General features: G+C 46.2%; 1 long non-coding RNA gene across 2 annotated transcripts; it reads right to left on the reverse strand.

Annotated features, from left to right (window-relative positions):
- Window positions 1–8: 8 nt before the first annotated feature.
- On the reverse strand, window positions 9–15,238 carry LOC139581037 (uncharacterized). 2 transcript variants are annotated; one of them, XR_011676136.1, is made up of 6 exons: window positions 14,897–15,238; window positions 14,708–14,758; window positions 14,452–14,590; window positions 14,022–14,094; window positions 13,709–13,850; window positions 9–396 (listed from the first exon to the last, which is right to left on the reverse strand). It is a non-coding gene; the product is annotated as an uncharacterized lncRNA (long non-coding RNA). The 2 variants fall into 2 exon arrangements; XR_011676135.1 differs by having other exon boundaries at window positions 14,708–15,238.
- Between the last annotated feature and the right edge of the window lie 6,091 nt (window positions 15,239–21,329).

Raw genomic sequence — 21,329 nt, forward strand, 5'->3', positions numbered from 1 at the left:
CTGCAATATGCAAAGAATTACTCCGTTTTAATAAAAGGTCATTGCATAGAATGAAACTGTATAACAAATCCATGATTGACAACTGCCACAGAAAACATAACATTTAACCTAGTTTTCATCGCCACAATCACTGATGGGAAACAAGATGTGTACCTACCCTTGAAGTTATATACACCCCACTACAATTCAGGACATTTGCAACATGCACACATTGTTCATCAAAAAGTCCCCCCGACTTCCCAAAAATGCAATTTTTCCTTAAGGCGTCATCTGATTGGCCTCTTCAGGTGTGACATCAAGGGAAGTCAGCTCCGAGAAGAGGGCTGGCAGCCAATACTGTGGCTCTCCAGAAGCTTGGGAATCCAACCATGCCAAGCCCTCTTTCAACAGGGGTTCCTAGAACAACAAGGAGTGTGTTAGGATGGTGGGTATGGAGCCAGATATTTGCCAAAAGGTTGAACGTACATATCATTAGGATCATAAGAAAATCCATACATAAATTGTTAAGATAGTAAGAAAAGCCATGTGTGAAACATGAAATGTAAACGTTACAATTGATCTGTAAACGTACAAAACCTGTGTTACGACTATGAATGAACATTTACACTTTTCAATTCTTACTTTACGTCTCCCTTCACTCGGTTACAATCTTTTTTTTATGCGTACAAACTTTTGTCAGTAATGTGGGCATCTGCAAAGGACATGAACTGAATGTAGCTAGTCAATCAAGCAACTCTAGCCCAGATGTTAGTTGCTTTGCAGCTTCAGGTTTCATTTACAAAATAAAAGTCTAGAGCTTCTTTTAGAACTGCATCCAATAATGACATACCAGTAGATTATGTGGTATAGGCTTGTGCCTTCAGCAAATTACTTGTGTGAGAATGATAAATATAAAGAAGAACCTTGTCTAGAATAACCGCCTGAGCTGCAAAATAGAATGCAAATATGATTTAGGCTAGGCCTATTCCGCTCTCTAAATATGCCATGCTGTTGTGTTATATAATTGCCATATAATTGCATAATACATATTTATAGCTGCGTGGCGGTATTGTGGTGATCATGTAACCTAATGAATCACACGTTTTCCCAGATTTTAAGAGCACGGACTATAGGCCTTATTTTGACTGTTGTATTACTGAATTCCACTCGGTATGTAGGCTTGTTATAGCCATTTGCGTTGCTCAACCCCATCACACAGAGGCTATATCCATATCAATAAATGAGACAAAACAAAATATTGATATAGGCTGGGCTATAACCTGTACTGAGTGTTAGTAGTTGCCATTCTCCAATAACACAGACCCCAAAGTGAATCAGGGGGAGAAAAATAGATTTATTTGAAAAGGACAAATCCTAGATGTTATGCTGGGAGGTACAGTTGAAGTCGGAAGTTTACATACACCTTAGCCAAATACATTTAAACTCAGTTTTTCAAAATTCCTGACATTTAATCCTAGTAAAAATTCCATGTCTTAGGTCAGTTAGGAGCATCACTCTATTTTAAGAATGTGAAATGTCAAAATAATAGTAGAGAGAATGATTTGAGCGATGTGAGCGAGCGAGTTCATTAGAAAGTGCATTGACGATGTCGTACCCACAGCAACGATTAAAACATTCCCAAACCAGAAACCGTGGATTGATGGCAGCATTCGCGTGAAACTGAAAGCGCGAACCACTGCTTTTAACCAGGGCAAGGTGACCAGAAACATGACCGAATACAAACAATGTAGCTATTCCCTCCGCAAGGCAATCAAACAAGCTAAGTGCCAGTATAGAGACAAAGTAGAGTCGCAATTCAACAGCTCAGACACAAGAGGTATGTGGCAGGGTCTACAGTCAATCACGGATTACAAAAAGAAAACCAGCCCCGTCACGGACCAGGATGTCTTGCTCCCAGACAGACGAAATAACTTTTTTGCTCGCTTTGAGGACAATACAGTGCCACTGACACGGCCCGCTACCAAAACCTGCGGGCTCTCCTTCACTGCAGCCGAGGTGAGTAAAACATTTAAACGTGTTAACCCTCGCAAGGCTGCAGGCCCAGACGGCATTCCCAGCCGCGTCCTCAGAGCATGCGCAGAACAGCTGGCTGGTGTGTTTAAGGACATATTCAATCAATCCTTATCCCAGTCTGCTGTTCCCACATGCTTCAAGAGGGCCACCATTGTTCCTGTTCCCAAGAAAGCTAAGGTAACTGAGCTAAACGACTACCGCCCCGTAGCACTCACTTCCGTCATCATGAAGTGCTTTGAGAGACTAGTCAAGGACCATATCACCTCCACCCTACCCGACACCCTAGACCCACTCCAATTTGCTTACCGACCCAATAGGTCCACAGAGGACGCAATCGCAACCACACTAGACACTGCCCTAACCCATCTGGACAAGAGGAATACCTATGTGAGAATGCTGTTCATCGACTACAGCTCAGCATTTAACACCATAGTACCCTCCAAACTCGTCATCAAGCTCGAGACCCTGGGTCTCGACCCCGCCCTGTGCAACTGGGTCCTGGACGTCCTGACGGGCCGCCCCCAGGTGGTGAGGGTAGGTAACAACATCTCCACCCCGCTGATCCTCAACACTGGGGCCCCACAAGGGTGCGTTCTGAGCCCTCTCCTGTACACCCTGTTCACCCACGACTGCGTTGCCATGCACGCCTCCAACTCAATCATCAAGTTTGCGGACGACACTACAGTGGTAGGCTTGATTACCAACAACGACGAGACGGCCTAAGTTCCTCGGTGTACACATCACGGACAAACTGAATTGGTCCACCCACACAGACAGCGTTGTGAAGAAGGCGCAGCAGCGCCTCTTCAACCTCAGGAGGCTGAAGAAATTCGGCTTGTCACCAAAAGCACTCACAAACTTCTATAGATGCACAATCGAGAGCATCCTGTCGGGCTGTATCACCGCCTGGTACGGCAACTGCTCCGCCCACAACCGTAAGGCTCTCCAGAGGGTAGTGAGGTCTGCACAATGCATCACCGGGGGCAAACTACCTGCCCTCCAGGACACCTACACCACCCGATGTCACAGGAAGGCCATAAATATCATCAAGGACAACAACCACCCGAGCCACTGCCTGTTCACCCCGCTATCATCCAGAAGGCGAGGTCAGTACAGGTGCATCAAAGCAGGGACCGAGAGACTGAAAAACAGCTTCTATCTCAAGGCCATCAGACTGTTAAACAGCCACCACTAACATTTAGTGGCCGCTGCCAACATACTGACTCAACTCCAGCCACTTTAATAATGGGAATTGATGGAAATTATGTAAAAATGTATCACTAGCCACTTTAAACAATGCCACTTAATATAATGTTTACATACCCTACATTACTCATCTCATATGTATATATTGTACTCTATATCATCTACTGCATCTTGCCATCTTTATGTAATACATGTATCACTAGCCACTTTAAACTATGCCACTTTATGTTTATATACCCTACATTACTCATCTCATATGTATATACTGTACTCTATACCATCTACTGCATCTTGCCTATGCCGTTCACTCATTCATATATCTTTATGTACATATTCTTTATCCCTTTACACTTGTGTGTATAAGGTAGTAGTTGTGGAATTGTTAGGTTAGATTACTTGTTGGTTATTACTGCATTGTCGGAACTAAAAGCACAAGCATTTCGCTACACTCGCATTAACATCTGCTAACCATGTGTATGTGACAAATAAATAAAATTTGATTTGAATTTGATTTTGATTTGATTTATTTCAGCTTTCATTTCTTTCATCACATTCCCAGTGGGTCAGAAGCTTACATACACTCAATTAGTATTTGGTAGCATTGTCTTTAAATTGTTTAACAAACGTTTCGGGTAGCCTTCCACAAGCTTCCCACAATAAGTTGGGTGAATTTTGGCCCGTTCCTCCTGGCAGAGCTGGTGTACCCGAGTCAGGTTTGCACACGCTTGATCAGTTCTGCACACAAATATTCTATAGGATTGAGGTCAGGGCTTTGTGATGTCCACTTCAATACCTTGACTTTGTTGTCCTTAAGCCATTTTGCCACAACTTTGGCAGTATGCTTGATGTCATTGTCCATTTGGAAGACCCATTTGTGACCAAGCTTTAACTTCATGACTGATGTCTTGAGATGTTGCTTCAATATATCCGCATATTTTTCCCCCCCTCATGATGCCATCTATTTTGTGAAGTGCACCAGTCCCTCCTGCAGCAAACCACCCCCACAACATGATGCTGCCACCCCCGTGCTTCACAGTTGGGATACTTTTGTATCTATATCTTCACAATGTCCTTTGCTGTTGTTCTGGGATTGATTTGCACTTTTCGCACCAAAGTACGTTCATCTCTAGGAGACAGAACGCGTCTCCTTCCTGATGGCTGCGTGGTCCCATGGTGTTAATACTTGCATACTATTGTTTATACAGATGAACATGGTAGCTTCAGGCATTGGAAAATTGCTCCCAAGGATGAACCAGACTTGTGACGGTCAACAATTATTTTTCTGAGGTGTTGGCTGATTTCTTTTGATTTTCCCATGATGTCAAGCAAAGAGGCACTGAGTTTGAAAATAGGCCTTGAAATACATCCACAGGTACACCTCAAATTGACTCAAATTATGTCAATGAGCCTGTCAGAAGTTTCTAAAGCCATGACATAATTTTCTGGAATTTTCCAAGCTGTTTAAAGGCACAGTCAACTTAGTGTATGTAAACTTCTGACCCACTGGAATTGTGATACAGTGAATTATAAGTGAAATAATCTGTCTGTAAACAATTGTTGGAAAATGGACTTGAGTCGTACACAAAGTAGATGTCCTAACCGACTTGCCAAAACTATAGTTTGTTAACAAGAAATGTGTGGAGTGGTTTAAAAACTAGTTTTAATGACTCCAAACTAAGTGTATGTAAACTTCTGACTTCAACTGTAGATGGTAGATGTTCATTCCCCCTGTCCTCAGCTTTTCTCCACAGAACAAAGAAGCAGGATGCCACTTATAACCCCACACCCTAGCCTGGGGTTGACCAATCAGAAGTCCTTGCAGTACAACTGGGCCAATGGCCAAATAACAAGTATCCTGCTCCAGACTCAATGCACAGACCGATGAAAACGTGGCACACATTTATTAATTTTTTCACCTTTATTTAACCAGGTAGGCAAGTTGAGAACAAGTTCTCATTTACAATTGCGACCTGGCCAAGATAAAGCAAAGCAGTTCGACACATACAACACAGCGTTACACATGGAGTAAAACAAACATACATTCAATAATACAGTAGAAAAATAAGTCTATATACAATGTGAGCAAATGAGGTGAGATAAGGGAGGTAAAGGCAAAAAAAAGGCCATGGTGGCGAAGTAAATATAATATAGCAAGTAAAACACTGGAATGGTAGATTTGCAGTGGACGAATGTGCAAAGTAGAGATAGAAATAATGGTTTGCAAAATAAATAAATAAACACAGTAGGGGGAGAGGTAGTTGTTTGGGCTAAATTATAGATGGGCTATGTACAGGTGCAGTAATCTATGAGCTGCTCTGACAGCTGGTGCTTAAAGCTAGTGAGGGAGATAAGCGTTTCCAGTTTCAGAGATTTTTGTAGTTCATTCCAGTCATTGGCAGCAGAGAACTGGAAGGAGAGGCGGACAAAGGAAGAATTGGTTTTGGGGGTGACCAGAGCGATATACCTGCTGGAGCGCATGCTACAGGTGGGTGCTGCTATGGTGACCAGCGAGCTGAGATAAGGGGGGACTTTACCTAGCAGGGTCTTGTAGATGACCTGGAGCCAGTGGGTTTGGCGACGAGTATGAAGCGAGGGCCAGCCAACGAGAGCGTACAGGTCACAGTGGTGGGTAGTATATGGGGCTTTGGTGACAAAACGGATGGCACTGTGATAGACTGCATCCAATTTATTGAGTAGGGTATTGGAGGCTATTTTGTAAATGACATCGCCGAAGTCGAGGATCGGTAGGATGGTCAGTTTTACAAGGGTATGTTTGGCAGCATGAGTGAAGGATGCTTTGTTGCGATATAGGAAGCCAATTCTAGATTTAACTTTGGATTGGAGATGTTTGATGTGAGTATGGAAGGAGAGTTTACAGTCTAACCAGACACCTAGGTATTTGTAGTTGTCCACATATTCTAAGTCAGAACCGTTCAGAGTAGTGATGTTGGATGGGCGGGCAGGTGCAGGCAGCGATCGGTTGAAGAGCATGCATTTAGTTTTACTTGTATTTAAGAGCAATTGGAGGCCACGGAAGGAGAGTTGTATGGCATTGAAGCTCGTCTGGAGGGTTGTTAACACAGTGTCCAAAGGGCCAGAAGTATACCGAATGGTGACGTCTGCGTAGAGGTGGATCAGAGACTCACAAGCAGCAAGAGCGACATCATTGATGTATACAGAGAAGAGAGTCGGTCCAAGAATTGAACCCTGTGGCACCCCCATAGAGACTGCCAGCGGCCCGGACAACAGGACCTCCGATTTGACACACTGAACTCTATCAGAGAAGTAGTTGGTGAACCAGGCGAGGCAATCATTTGAGAAACCAAGGCTATCGAGTCTGCCGATGAGGATGTGGTGATTGACAGAGTCGGTCAATGAATACGGCTGCACAGTATTGTTTCTTATCGATGGCGGTTAGGATATCGTTTAGGACCTTGAGCGTGGCTGAGGTGCACCCATGACCAGCTCTGAAATGAGATTGCATAGCGGAGAAGGTATGGTGGGATTCGAAATGGTCGGTAATCTGTTTGTTGACTTGGATTTCGAAGACCTTAGAACGGCAGGGAAGGATAGATATAGGTCTGTAGCAGTTTGGGTCAAGAGTGTCCCCCCCCCCCCCTTTGAAGAGGGGGATGACCGCAGCTGCTTTCCAATCTTTGGGAATCTCAGACGACACGAAAGAGAGTTTGAACAGGCTAGTAATAGGGGTTGCAACAATTTCGGCAGATAATTTTAGAAAGAAAGGGTCCAGATTGTCTAGCCCGGCTGATTTACATTTACATTTAAGTCATTTAGCAGACGCTCTTATCCAGAGCGACTTACAAATTGGTGCATTCACCTAATGACATCCAGTGGAACAGCCACTTTACAATAGTGCATCTAAACCTTTTAGGGGGGGGGGGGGGGGGGGCAGAAGGATTGCTTTATCCTAGGTATTCCTTGAAGAGGTGGGGTTTCAGGTGTCTCCGGAAGGTGGTGATTGACTCCGCTGTCCTGGCGTCGTGAGGGAGTTTGTTCCACCATTGGGGTGCCAGAGCAGCGAACAGTTTTGACTGGGCTGAGCGGGAACTGTACTTCCTCAGTGGTAGGGAGGCGAGCAGGGCAGAGGTGGATGAACGCAGAGCCCTTGTTTGGGTGTAGGGCCTGATCAGAGCCTGAAGGTACTGAGGTGCCGTTCCCCTCACAGCTCCGTAGGCAAGCACCATGGTCTTGTAGCGGATGCGAGCTTCAACTGGAAGCCAGTGGAGAGAGCGGAGGAGCGGGGTGACGTGAGAGAACTTGGGAAGGTTGAACACCAGACGGGCTGCGGCGTTCTGGATGAGTTGTAGGGGTTTGATGGCACAGGCAGGGAGCCCAGCCAACAGCGAGTTGCAGTAATCCAGACGGGAGATGACAAGTGCCTGGATTAGGACCTGCGCCGCTTCCTGTGTGAGGCAGGGTCGTACTCTGCGGATGTTGTAGAGCATGAACCTACAGGAACGGGCCACCGCCTTGATGTTAGTTGAGAACGACAGGGTGTTGTCCAGGATCACGCCAAGGTTCTTAGCGCTCTGGGAGGAGGACGCAATGGAGTTGTCAACCGTGATGGCGAGATCATGGAACGGGCAGTCCTTCCCCGGGAGGAAGAGCAGCTCCGTCTTGCCGAGGTTCAGCTTGAGGTGGTGATCCGTCATCCACACTGATATGTCTGCCAGACATGCAGAGATGCGATTCGCCACCTGGTCATCAGAAGGGGGAAAGGAGAAGATTAATTGTGTGTCGTCTGCATAGCAGTGATAGGAGAGACCATGTGAGGTTATGACAGAGCCAAGTGACTTGGTGTATAGCGAGAATAGGAGAGGGCCTAGAACAGAGCCCTGGGGGACACCAGTGGTGAGAGCGCGTGGTGAGGAGACAGATTCTCGCCACGCCACCTGGTAGGAGCGACCTGTCAGGTAGGACGCAATCCAAGCGTGGGCCGCGCCGGAGATGCCCAACTCGGAGAGGGTGGAGAGGAGGATCTGATGGTTCACAGTATCGAAGGCAGCCGATAGGTCTAGAAGGATGAGAGCAGAGGAGAGAGAGTTAGCTTTAGCAGTGCGGAGCGCCTCCGTGATACAGAGAAGAGCAGTCTCAGTTGAGTGACTAGTCTTGAAACCTGACTGATTTGGATCAAGAAGGTCATTCTGAGAGAGATAGCAGGAGAGCTGGCCAAGGACGGCACGTTCAAGAGTTTTGGAGAGAAAAGAAAGAAGGGATACTGGTCTGTAGTTGTTGACATCGGAGGGATCGAGTGTAGGTTTTTTCAGAAGGGGTGCAACTCTCGCTCTCTTGAAGACGGAAGGGACGTAGCCAGCGGTCAAGGATGAGTTGATGAGCGAGGTGAGGTAAGGGAGAAGGTCTCCGGAAATGGTCTGGAGAAGAGAGGAGGGGATAGGGTCAAGCGGGCAGGTTGTTGGGCGGCCGGCCGTCACAAGACGCGAGATTTCATCTGGAGAGAGAGGGGAGAAAGAGGTCAAAGCACAGGGTAGGGCAGTGTGAGCAGAACCAGCGGTGTCGTTTGACTTAGCAAACGAGGATCGGATGTCGTCGACCTTCTTTTCAAAATGGTTGACGAAGTCGTCTGCAGAGAGGGAGGAGGGGGGGGAGGGGGAGGAGGATTCAGGAGGGAGGAGAAGGTGGCAAAGAGCTTCCTAGGGTTAGAGGCAGATGCTTGGAATTTAGAGTGGTAGAAAGTGGCTTTAGCAGCAGAGACAGAAGAGGAAAATGTAGAGAGGAGGGAGTGAAAGGATGCCAGGTCCGCAGGGAGGCGAGTTTTCCTCCATTTCCGCTCGGCTGCCCGGAGCCCTGTTCTGTGAGCTCGCAATGAGTCGTCGAGCCACGGAGCGGGAGGGGAGGACCGAGCCGGCCTGGAGGATAGGGGACATAGAGAGTCAAAGGATGCAGAAAGGGAGGAGAGGAGGGTTGAGGAGGCAGAATCAGGAGATAGGTTGGAGAAGGTTTGGGCAGAGGGAAGAGATGATAGGATGGAAGAGGAGAGAGTAGCGGGGGAGAGAGAGCGAAGGTTGGGACGGCGCGATACCATCCGAGTAGGGGCAGTGTGGGAAGTGTTGGATGAGAGCGAGAGGGAAAAGGATACAAGGTAGTGGTCGGAGACTTGGAGGGGAGTTGCAATGAGGTTAGTGGAAGAACAGCATCTAGTAAAGATGAGGTCAAGCGTATTGCCTGCCTTGTGAGTAGGGGGGGAAGGTGAGAGGGTGAGGTCAAAAGAGGAGAGGAGTGGAAAGAAGGAGGCAGAGAGGAATGAGTCAAAGGTAGACATGGGGAGGTTAAAGTCACCCAGAACTGTGAGAGGTGAGCCGTCCTCAGGAAAGGAGCTTATCAAGGCATCAAGCTCATTGATGAACTCTCCAAGGGAACCTGGAGGGCGATAAATGATAAGGATGTTAAGCTTGAAAGGGCTGGTAACTGTGACAGCATGGAATTCAAAGGAGGCGATAGACAGATGGGTAAGGGGAGAAAGAGAGAATGACCACTTGGGAGAGATGAGGATCCCGGTGCCACCACCCCGCTGACCAGAAGCTCTCGGGGTGTGCGAGAACACGTGGGCAGACGAAGAGAGAGCAGTAGGAGTAGCAGTGTTATCTGTGGTGAGCCATGTTTCCGTCAGTGCCAAGAAGTCGAGGGACTGGAGGGACGCATAGGCTGAGATGAGCTCTGCCTTGTTGGCCGCGGATCGGCAGTTCCAGAGGCTACCGGAGACCTGGAACTCCACGTGGGTCGTGCGGGCTGGGACCACCAGGTTAGGGTGGGCGCGGCCTCGCGGTGTGAAGCGTTTGTATGGTCTGTGCAGAGAGGAGAGAACAGGGATAGACAGACACATGGTTGACAGGCTACAGAAGAGGCTACGCTAATGCAAAGGAGATTAGAATGACAAGTGGGCTACACGACTCGAATGTTCAGAAAGTTAAGTTTACGTTGCAAAAAAAAATAAATAAAATAAAAGATCTAATTGACTAAAATGATATAGTACTGCTGGCTGGTGAAGTAGCCTGGCTAGCAGTGGCTGCGTTGTTGAAAGTGAAGCTGGCTAGGTGACCTCGACAATTTCTCTAAATTTCTCTAAACTACACAATTATCATGGATACAAGGACAGCAAAGACAACTAGCTAACACTACGCAAATCAAGTCGTTCCGTTGTAATGTAAGTTTCTACAGTGCTGCTATTCGGTAGAAGTTGGCTAGCTAGCAGTGTTAGCTAGCAGTGTTGGCTAGGTAGGAGGACGGCAGCGCGGCAGGCGAAAATAGCTGGCTAGCTAACCGATAATTACTCAAAGCTACACAATTATCTTAGATACAAAGATAGCAAAGATTTGTAGGGGTCCAGATTTTTCAGCTCTTTCAGAACATCAGCTGACTGGATTTGGGAGAAGGAGAAGGAGAAATGGGGAAGGCTTGGGCGAGTTGCTGTGGGGGGTGCAGTGCTGTTGACCGGGGTAGGGGTAGCCAGGTGGAAAGCATAGCCAGCCGTAGAAAAATGCTTAGTGAAATTCTCAATTATAGTGGATTTATCGGTGGTGACAGTGTTTCCTGTCCTCAGCGCAGTGTTCAGCTGGGAGGAGGTGTTCTTATTCTCCATGGACTTTACAGTGTCCCAGAACTCTTTTGAGTTTGTGTTGAAGGAAGCTAGCCTTGGCTTTTCTAGTTGCCTGTGTATATTGGTTTCTAGCTTCCCTGAAAAGTTGCATATCACGGGGGCTGTTCGATGCTAATGCAGAACGCCATAGGATGTTTTTGTGTTGGTTAAGGGCAGTCAGGTCTGGAGAGAACCAAGGGCTATATCTGTTCCTGATTCTAAAATTCTTGAATGGGGCATGCTTATTTAAGATGGTGAGGAAGGCATTCAAAAAAAATAACCAGGCATCCTCTACTGACGGGATGAGATCAATATCCTTCCAGGATACCCCGGCCAGGTCGATTAGAAAAGCCTGCTCGCTGAAGTGTTTCAGGGAGCGTTTGACAGTGATGAGTGGAGGTCGTTTGACCGCTGACCCATTACGGATGTAGGCAATGAGGCAGTGATCGCTGAGATCTTGGTTAAAAACAGCAGAGGTGTATTTAGAGGGCAAGTTGGTTAGGATGATATCTATAAGGGTGCCCGTGTTTACGGCTTTGGGGTGGTACCTGGTAGGTTCATTGATAATTTGTGTGATATTCAGGGCATCAAGCTTAGATTGTAGGATGGCTGGGGTGTTAAGCATGTTCCAGTTTAGGTCACCTAGCAGCACGAGCTCTGAAGATAGATGGGGGGCAATCAGTTCACATATGGTGTCCAGAGCACAGCTGGGGGCAGAGGGTGGTCTATAGCAGGCGGCAACGGTGAGAGACTTGTTTTTAGAGAGGTGGATTTTTAAAAGTAGAAGTTCAAATTGCTTGGGTACAGACCTGAATAGTAGGACAGAACTCTACAGGCTTTCTTTGCAGTAGATTGCAACACCGCCCCCTTTGGCCGTTTATCTTGTCTGAAAATGTTGTAGTTAGGAATGGAGATTTCAGAATTTTTGGTGGTCTTCCTAAGCCAGGATTCAGACACGGCTAGAACATCCGGGTTGGCAGAGTGTGCTAAAGCAGTGAATAAAACAAACTTAGGGAGGAGGCTTCTATTGTTAACATGCATGAAACCAAGGCTATTACGGTTACAGAAGTCATCAAAAGAGAGCGCCTGGGGAATAGGAGTAGAGCTAGGCACTGCAGGGCCTGGATTCACCTCTACATCACCAGAAGAACAAAGGAGTAAGATAAGGGTACGGCTAAAAGCTATGAGAATTGGTCATCTAGAACATCCGGAACTTTGCAGCTCCTTCAGGGTTATCTCCGATTAATGCCCTCCTTGCCTGGTCCATGAGTTTCATTATAACTGGTAGATACTACTGGTTATGATTGCAGACAGAACCCAGAGAATGGGACGGTGCAATATTGAATTAGTCATATTTTGATAAGGTGCATGCATGAGGATGTCCACGTCACCCAGAGATATGTCCATGCTGTAGAGATACACCTAGCGGACTGAAACTTCACTGTTGTAGGCAAAGTACAGCTAGTGCTATCTAGACTTGCTCTGGCAAAAAAATCCATTACATTAGCTACCTAAATGTGAAGTAAACTCAACTGACGAGTCATAGAGAATGGAGACTTTTAACTTGAAAACATGTGTTATGCTTGTTCGGGTGTACGTTTTTTTTGTTGGCGAGATAAAACTGCCAAAACTCTGAAAGCTATTATTGTACGTCAGAATTGCAACACAATATTTGTTCAAGCCTAAAATGTTAGTCCGTAATCGTAACATGGTGTTTTTATGTTCACAGATGAAATTTCACATGTACGTTCACTTTTACGCATGGCTTTTCTTACAATTCTAACAATACGTACGTTCAACCTTATGGCAAGTATCTGGCTCCATAGGTGGGGAGCGAAAACAAAAAAATCAAGAACCATGATTCTATGGTCCTTTGTCAATCCTAATTAGTGTGTAGCTAACAATTTCCTTCTGTAAAATATCCTCCTCCCAGTGTTGTGTTCGAGACCACATAAACCAGAGCAAATCGAGACCGAGTCAAGACCAAGACCCAAAGGTGTCAAATCGCCACCATAATAAGAGTTAAAATGTGTTCATATTTCAGAAGTACATATGGATTCTTTAGAAACTGAGTGGTGAAAAAATGCATGCCGAGGGCAAATAGACAAAGAAAAGGGATACCTAATCAGTTGCATAACTGAATACATTCAACCTAAATGTGTCTTCCTCATTTAACCCAATCCCTCAGAGGTGCAGGGGTCTGCTTTAACCGACGTCCATGTCATCAGCTCCCGGGGAGCATCTGTTTTTGGGGGTTAAATGCCTTGGTCAAGGGCAGAACAGCAGATTCTGAACCAGCGACCTTTCGGTTACTGGCCCAACGCTCTTATCACTAGGCTACCTGCCACTAACACTGACAGATCTATAATAGATAATAGGATGAAATATGTTACAACTTCCCCAAGTCTCCCCTTACTGATTGTGTGAAATTTGGACGCTCACCATGTCCCCCACCAAATCAAGGAAATTCTGACAAAGTTTAATGATATTTTTCAACGATAGTAAAGGACAGTAATGTTACGAGCAAATAAGATATTTATGTGTCATGAAAGGAGTGTGGATATTTGGCCTGGCGAAGCAGTTTTATGGGCTGACAATGGGAGCTGATAATTAGGAATTTCTCCCTCCGCTGGTCTCTGGCAAGAAATTACGAGTCCTCATTGTACGAGAGAGAGTCAAGACCGAGTAAAAATATATCCGACACAGAGACAAGACCAAGACTACAACACAGCCTCCTCCTAAACTTACCAGCACATGACAGACACGCTATCGCTCCCACTTGAGAGACTCTCTGATCTAACTCACTGAAACGTAGCCCTTCTTCTGATTAGGTAGCCACACGATACAGATTCAAGAGGTTAAATTAAGGATTACCTCAGCCAGCTGAAGTACCACAGTGTGGTCCATGTTGAGCTCTGCTGGCACTGACTGCACAAGGTAAGAGCTTCCAACAGGAATCATCCCAAAGCCGTTCCCCATGGCTTTCAGCTTCTTTATGGCCCGCACCAAGTCATCTCTGGAGTGGAGAATAGAGATACAATTTCAACTTCATAACGAAATTGCACAAAAGTGTATGAATAATTGTGTGCATTATTGTATTAAATATGATCATAAATGTTGACTTTCTGCATTTCTTAGGAGACACAATTGAATGTATCATTTCAAATATTTGTCTTATGGTACTCACTGGCTCACATCCTGAGCAAATTTCCCCCTTCCCTTCAACACTCTGTGACGGAGCTCATCCAGAGTAATAAGTCCTAAAACAGAGATAAAACATAAATGAAAGGCACATTACAAATGCAGTGCTTTGCTATGCCTTTGACTATGTTCCAAAGAAGCATCACCTCCATTTATGTGTTTCAGGGCCAGACATACTTCCAATGATCTGCACACCCAGCTCGTAATAGAAGTCACCCACACCAAGCATCTCTGACCAAAAGCCTTTGCCAGCCGTCAATGACACAGAAAACCCTCAACTGGTTGCGTTTCAATTCATTGACTATATACAACGCATGAACCTCATGGAGCATGCATAAAAAATTACTAAGGAACATTCAATACCCTTAGCTAATGGGCTGCTAGAGCAAAAAAAACAACACAGTTGTGATCCTCACAGGCCAGTGGGTCAACTCCAATGGTGGCACACATCTCCTGGAACTGAACCCGGAACTGGGAACTCTTACGGATCTCTTGTTTGTGCTTGTTGGCAAATTCCTCAAGGTTAGATTTGAAGGTCTTCAGCTGTTTTGGCATCTGAAAGACCATGATGGTTAGATCTTTCTACAATGGCAGCAAGTTGATTACCTACATGGATTAAATAGCATTCCAAAGTAGACACACTTGCACACCCACACGACTTATTGGGCTTACCTGAACAATTTGATCCTCAGCTAGAACTGTTCCCCTCTCTTTATACTTGACCTACAGAAAATAGTGTTTTGGCTAAGATGTTTGTATTTCTTGCTGCTAATGAACATGACTGCAATGTCATGACTTGATTATTTACATTTTGTAGATGGGCACATTCATCTATAGACGACATGACGGCAAACAAATTACCTCTGCAAGCTTCTTTTTTGCGATAGCTCCCGCACCTACTCCTCTCCTATGCATCTTGTTTGTGTCAAAAAAAGGACTAAAGTTAGCTAGCAAAAAGATGACACTACTACTGTTATGCTAGCTAGTTTCCAGTTGAACGGTCAAAGTAACATGCTAGTTCGCAAAATGCTTTTTTGGCTATTGCAGCCATGTGATGAGTGTCGGCATTCCGAAGCTATTAAATAATACTTTCCATGCACACATCTCTGAAATCGACTAATATCACACTCTTTGTGACATTTGAAAGCTAACTGACGACGCTTGCTTCCTTACCCGGAAGTAATTTCTCCTTCTTTGGGATTGCGTTTGCAAAACGCATCCAACTTTCAAGGTGCATACACTGCCACCTATTGTACTGAAGTGTGAGGGAAGTCACGGTCTAACTACATGAAATTCTCTTAATTAGTCCTGTTCTTCTAAGAAGGAGAAATAGAGCCCTAGACACCACTTCCCTCCCCCGAATTACACCACCCAAACCCCAACCCTTTCACACAATCTCTCCCCATCTATGTCATACAATTCCCAAAACATCAACACATGCTCCACCGTTTCCTCCACTAAACACTCATCACACAGACCTGTTTCATGTCTCCCTATCAACCACAACATGGCATTCAAACCTGGGTGCCCAAACCATAGTCTACTCCACACAACTTTCTCTCTCCCACATCCCATACTCCCCACCTCTTCATTTACTGACTGATGCATGCTATAAAATTGCCTCCCCTTACTACCAGCATCCCACTCCCTTTGCCTAAGATTGAGCCCTTTAGCCCAGAACAAGGACTTGACTTCCTAGTGGTACATTTATTACATCATTTTTTTCATTATTAAAGTGGCTAGAGATGAGTCAGTATGTTGGCAGCAGCCACTCAATGTTAGTGATGGCTGTTTAACAGTCTGATGGCTTTGAGATAGAAGCTGTTTTTCAGTCTCTCGGTCCCCGCTTTGATGCACCTGTACTGACCTCGCCTTCTGGGTGATAGCGGGGTGAACAGGCAGTGGCTCGGGTGGTTGTTGTCCTTGATGATCTTTTTGGCCTTCCTGTGACATCGGGTAGTGTAGGTGTCCTGGAGGGCAGGTAGTTTGCCCCCAGTGATGCATTGTGCAGACCTCACTACCCTCTGGAGAGCCTTACGGTTGTGGGCGGAGCAGTTGCCGTACCAGGCGGTGATGCAGCCCGACAGGATGCTCTCGATTGTGCAATGGTAAAAGTTTGTGAGTGTTTTTGGTGACAAGCCAAATTTCTTCAGCCTCCTGAGGTTGAAGAGGCGCTGCTGCGCCTTCTTCACCACGCTGTCTGTGTGGGTGGACCAATTCAGTTTGTCCGTGATGTGTACGCCGAGGAACTTAAAACTTTCCACCTTCTCCACTGCTGTCCCATCGATGTGGATAGGGGGGTGCTCCCTCTCCTGTTTCCTGAAGTCCACGATCATCTCCTTTGTTTTGTTGACGTTGAGTGTGAGGTTATTTTCCTGACATCACACTCCGAGGGCCCTCACCTCCTCCCTGTAGGCCGTCTCGTCGTTGTTGGTAATCAAGCCCACTACTGTTGTGTCGTCTGCAAACTTGATGATTGAGTTGGAAGCGTGCATGGCCACGCAGTCATGGGTGAACAGGGAGTACAGGAGAGGGCTGAGAACGCACCCTTGTGTGGCCCCAGTGTTGAGGATCAGCGGAGTGGAGATGTTGTTACCTACCCTCACCACCTGGGGGCGGCCCGTCAGGAAGTCCAGGACCCAGTTGCAAAAGGGCGGGGTCGAGACCCTGGGTCTCGAGCTTAATGACGAGTTTGGAGGGTACTATGGTGTTAAAGGCTGAGCTGTAGTCAATGAACAGCATTCTTACATAGGTATTCCTCTTATCCAGATGGGTTAGGGCAGTGTGCAGTGTGATTGCGATTGCGTCGTCTGTGGGCCTATTAGGGCGGTAAGCAAATTGGAGTGGGTCTAGGGTGTCAGGTAGGGTGGAGGTGATATGGTCCTTGACTAGTCTCTCAAAGCACTTCATGATGACGGAAGTGAGTGCTACGGGGCAATAGTCATTTAGCTCAGTTACCTTCGCTTTCTTGGGAACAGGAACAATGGTGGCCCTCTTGAAGCATGTGGGAACAGCAGACTGGGATAAGGATTGATTGAATATGTCCGTAAACACACCAGCCAGCTGTTCTGCGCATGCTCTGAGGACGCGGCTGGGGATGCCGTCTGGGCTGGCAGCCTTGCAAGGGTTAACACATTTAAATGTTTTACTCACGTTGGCTGTAGTGAAGGAGATCCCGCAGGTTTTGGTAGCGGGCCGTGTCAGTGGCACTGTGTTGTCCTCAAAGCGAGCAAAGAAGTTGTTTAGTTTGTCTGGGAGCAAGACATCGTGGTCCGTGACGGGGCTGGTTTTCCTTTTGTAGTCCGTGATTGACTGTAGACCCTGCCACATACCTCTTGTTTCTGAGCTGTTGAATTGCGACTCTACTTTGTCTCTATACTGACGCTTAGCTTGTTTGATTGCCTTGCGGAGGGAATAGATACACGGTTTGTATTCGGTCATGTTTCCGGTCACCTTGCCCTGATTAAAAGCAGTGGTTCGTGCTTTCAGTTTTGCGCGAATGCTGCCATCAATCCACGGTTTCTGGTTGGGGAATGTTTTAATAGACGCTGTGGGTACAACATCACCTATGCACTTGCTAATAAACTCGCGCACCGAATCAGCGTATTCATCAATGTTATTGTCTGACGCTATGATGAACAGACCTGACCAGCGTTCGGACCAGCGTTGAACAGACCTGATCACGGGCGCTTCCTGTTTTAGTTTCTGTCTATAGGCTGGGAGCAACAAAATGGAGTCGTGGTCAGATTTTCCGAAAGGAGGGCGGGGAGGGCTTTATATGCGTTGCGGTAGTTAGAATAACAATGATCCAGGGTTTTGCCAGCCCGGGTCGCGCATTCGATATGCTGATAAAATTTAGGGAGCCTTGTTTTCAGATTAGCCTCAAACCTATAATCATGGCCATCAACTCTGCTGCATACATTGACACAATCAGTTAACCACTTACATACTCTAACATTGAAACATGGGATATACATCCCAGCCCCCACCCTTCCACTGACTGGATCCTTTGAACCGTCTGTTTATATCCTCAAAAACAAATAAAGCTAATTATCTATACATCTCTCCATATACCATCTCAAGTCTACACCCCATTCTCTCCTGCCCTCAATCATGTCCACATCTTCACTTGGTTTTCGAAACAGCCAAGCAGGAACATTCCCCAATGCAATTGCCATCCCTATCTCTCTCCCCCAGTCAATATTCTACCACCGTATGCCCTCTGCTTATCCCCTCCTCGCTCCCAGCATTCCCAGTTTGCCGTGACCGCAGGATGTCCTTCTGAACTCCCTTTCAACCTCGTCCAGTATGCTAATGATGTTTGTCCTGCCTTATCCTTAGTGGCAGTTCCCCACTATCCATCTGCAAAGCCTCAACAGATGTCGTCCTGAAGGCACCCACACACAATTTCAGGGCCCTTGACTGTATCCTATCCAGCCGCTGTAGTACTGTTTTGGCTGCCGATCCATATACAAAGCACCCATAATCCAAACATGACATGATCAATGCCTGGTACATATACAACAGTGTTTGTCTATCCAACCCCCAACCATAACCTGCGCATTGCTTTCATGCGGTTCAGCACCTTCCTACACTTAATTAGAATATACTCAACATGTCTCTTCCACATACGCCTCTTATCAAACCACATACCTAAATACTTAAATCCAGACACCTATATCCTGACCCTACATTTGCAGCCTAACATATTTAACCTTCCTCCTAGAAAACACCATAAAGCAGGACATGGCCACACACATCCTAAACCCCCATGTTAGAGACCAATCGTCCACAACTCCCACAGTATCTAGCATCTTCCTCATCACATATTTCACATTCCCACCTCTCTTCCATACAGCCCCATCATCAGCATACAATGCCACACCCATTCCCTGTCCCACCTCCTTAAATATGTAATATATCATCAAGGTGAACAGCACAGGAGTAATGACACTTCGCTGTGGAGTACCACTGTCCACTTCAAACCGCATTGACAATTCTGACCCCACCCTCACCCGTATGACTCTATCGAACAAGTCCATGATCCAGTTATACAGACGTCCCCCAATGCACTCAACTTGATCAACAACCCTTCCCTCCACATGGTATCGTAAGCTGTCTCAATGTCAAAATACACAACACTCTTTTATTGTCAGGGCCTTGGCTATCTCTGTACTAACTGTCACCAGGGCATCCATGGCTTCTTCTTCTTCTTCTTTGGGATTTAGTTGGTGGGTAACATCCAACTTTTAGGTGGATACACCGCTACCTACTGTACTGGTGTGTGAGGCCGTTCACGGCCTACCTACATAAAATTATTGATAAGGTAATACAAAATTGGGGAAAAGGAAAATAAAAATTGCCCTGCCTACTATTAGCCCTTTCTAAATAAATATATATTAAAAAGACACCACCCCATTCCACTATTTAACCCTATCCAATCCTACTCCAGACCAATGGCTCTGGGAGGACAGAACACAACCACGCAACACCTACTGCAACTGTTCTGCAGTAAATCCTCCCAATCCCAAGTACTTCTCAGTCGCTGCCACCACAACCTCTATTTTCTGTGATATCCAATCAATTTCTGCAGTACAAGTGACAACCATGGCTATAAATGCTAAAAAGCCCACCTTACTGAAGCACATATTCTTCCCATCATGCTCTCTTGGTTTCTGCCTACTCACAGGAATCATCTCAGTATCCCTCACCCTGTAACCATCTTCCTCTACCACTCTCTTCACTGCTTCGGCATATGACACTTTCTGTACTACTCTAACCCTGACAACCTCAACCTTCTTTTCTCTCACCGGACACCTCCAATTTCCAGCCCCATGGGAACCCCGACAACTAACACAAGGGGCGCAACTTTCACTGGGGGAAAGTGTTCCCCCCACATTCTGAAATTGCATTTTTTCCCCCCCCCCCCCCCCATTTTTATCATTGGAATGTGAAACTAAACACCGTAGGGGTGTGCTTTAGGACCATGCGGACACCACAGAGCGGTCGGGTAGACTGTTTGGAGTGTTAATTAATCCAACTGGAATCCCCCTCCTACAACATGCCCATAAAGTAAGTATTTTCAGAACACAAGCTCTCACGGGATAATTTACACTTCCTAACTTGACCTTGTCGGGCAAAGACTACATCAAAACTCAGCAGGACAGACAATGTCTTCTCCGTTTCCCCCACTCTCTCCACCGCAACAAATGGCGGGCGTCAATGTCTTCTCCGTTTCCCCCACTCTCTCCACCGCAACAAACGGCGGGCGTCACAGACACCGGGAATCTTGAATTTCAACTGATCCTCAACACTTAACGCCACCCCGCTATCACTCCTTTCAACGGCTCCCTGCTCCGGAGAGCAAAGTAAGTCACATTTCTTGTCCCCAATCGTGTGATCCGGAGTGCCCGCTCTCTTTGGACTGAAGAAACACAATAAATCATCGCTATTCCACTCCGAGTTATTCTCACCAACTCAACAGTCCCCAACATTTTCTCCACACAACCTGATACCACATATGGATCAGCTAAAATACAAGGATCCATTCTCCACAAATATCACTCCCACTGGGCCAGAATCATCATTTTCATCCTCGGGATGAGGCCCGATGTAGATACTACATCCATACTATTGTCAGGTTCCATGTCTGATCTACTATAGCAATTATCCCCCTTTTTCCACTTGGCGCCAACCTTCCTCACTACACCGCTTATCTCTCCACACTGAGCTCCTTCCCGGCGGTCATCACTGCACCTGCCACCAATTAATTCACCCTCACTGTCTTCACGTTCTCTTTCCTTCAGCAGATCTTGCAGAAGGCTTGTGCAATCCCCCACTCCATATTTATTAATAATATGTTCCACTTTCTTCCATCTTCTTTCGTCCTACCTCCATTCATTTGCCCGCGTCTTCTCTTCCAACCGAAAAGGTGCGCTCTGCCCGTTGAGAGACATTGCCATTCATCTAGAGTTGAATACTGTCACTTACTGCCTCGGCAAGAGACTAATGAGCGGAGGCCCATTTTTGTTCTAACACCCCGGTTGGACAAAAATTATTATAATAAAGCCATGTAGCAAACTCGGTTCTAGTTGTTGCCTATTTAGTGGTCTATGAAGCTTCTTCTTCACAAGAAATGCAAAGGACCGTGATATTCTTTCAGTATGACCAGTAGGAGCCTTTTTTTAAGGTGTGACATTTGTGAAAATATTACTGTGTACGATTTTTTGCCATTTCATTTGTTACTTTCGTGAAATGTTTCTCATGCTAAATGCTAGATGAAATGACTACCCAG

The sequence above is a fragment of the Salvelinus alpinus genome, chromosome 7 (genome assembly GCF_045679555.1).
Source record: "Salvelinus alpinus chromosome 7, SLU_Salpinus.1, whole genome shotgun sequence".
Classification (NCBI taxonomy): Eukaryota; Metazoa; Chordata; class Actinopteri; order Salmoniformes; family Salmonidae; genus Salvelinus; species Salvelinus alpinus.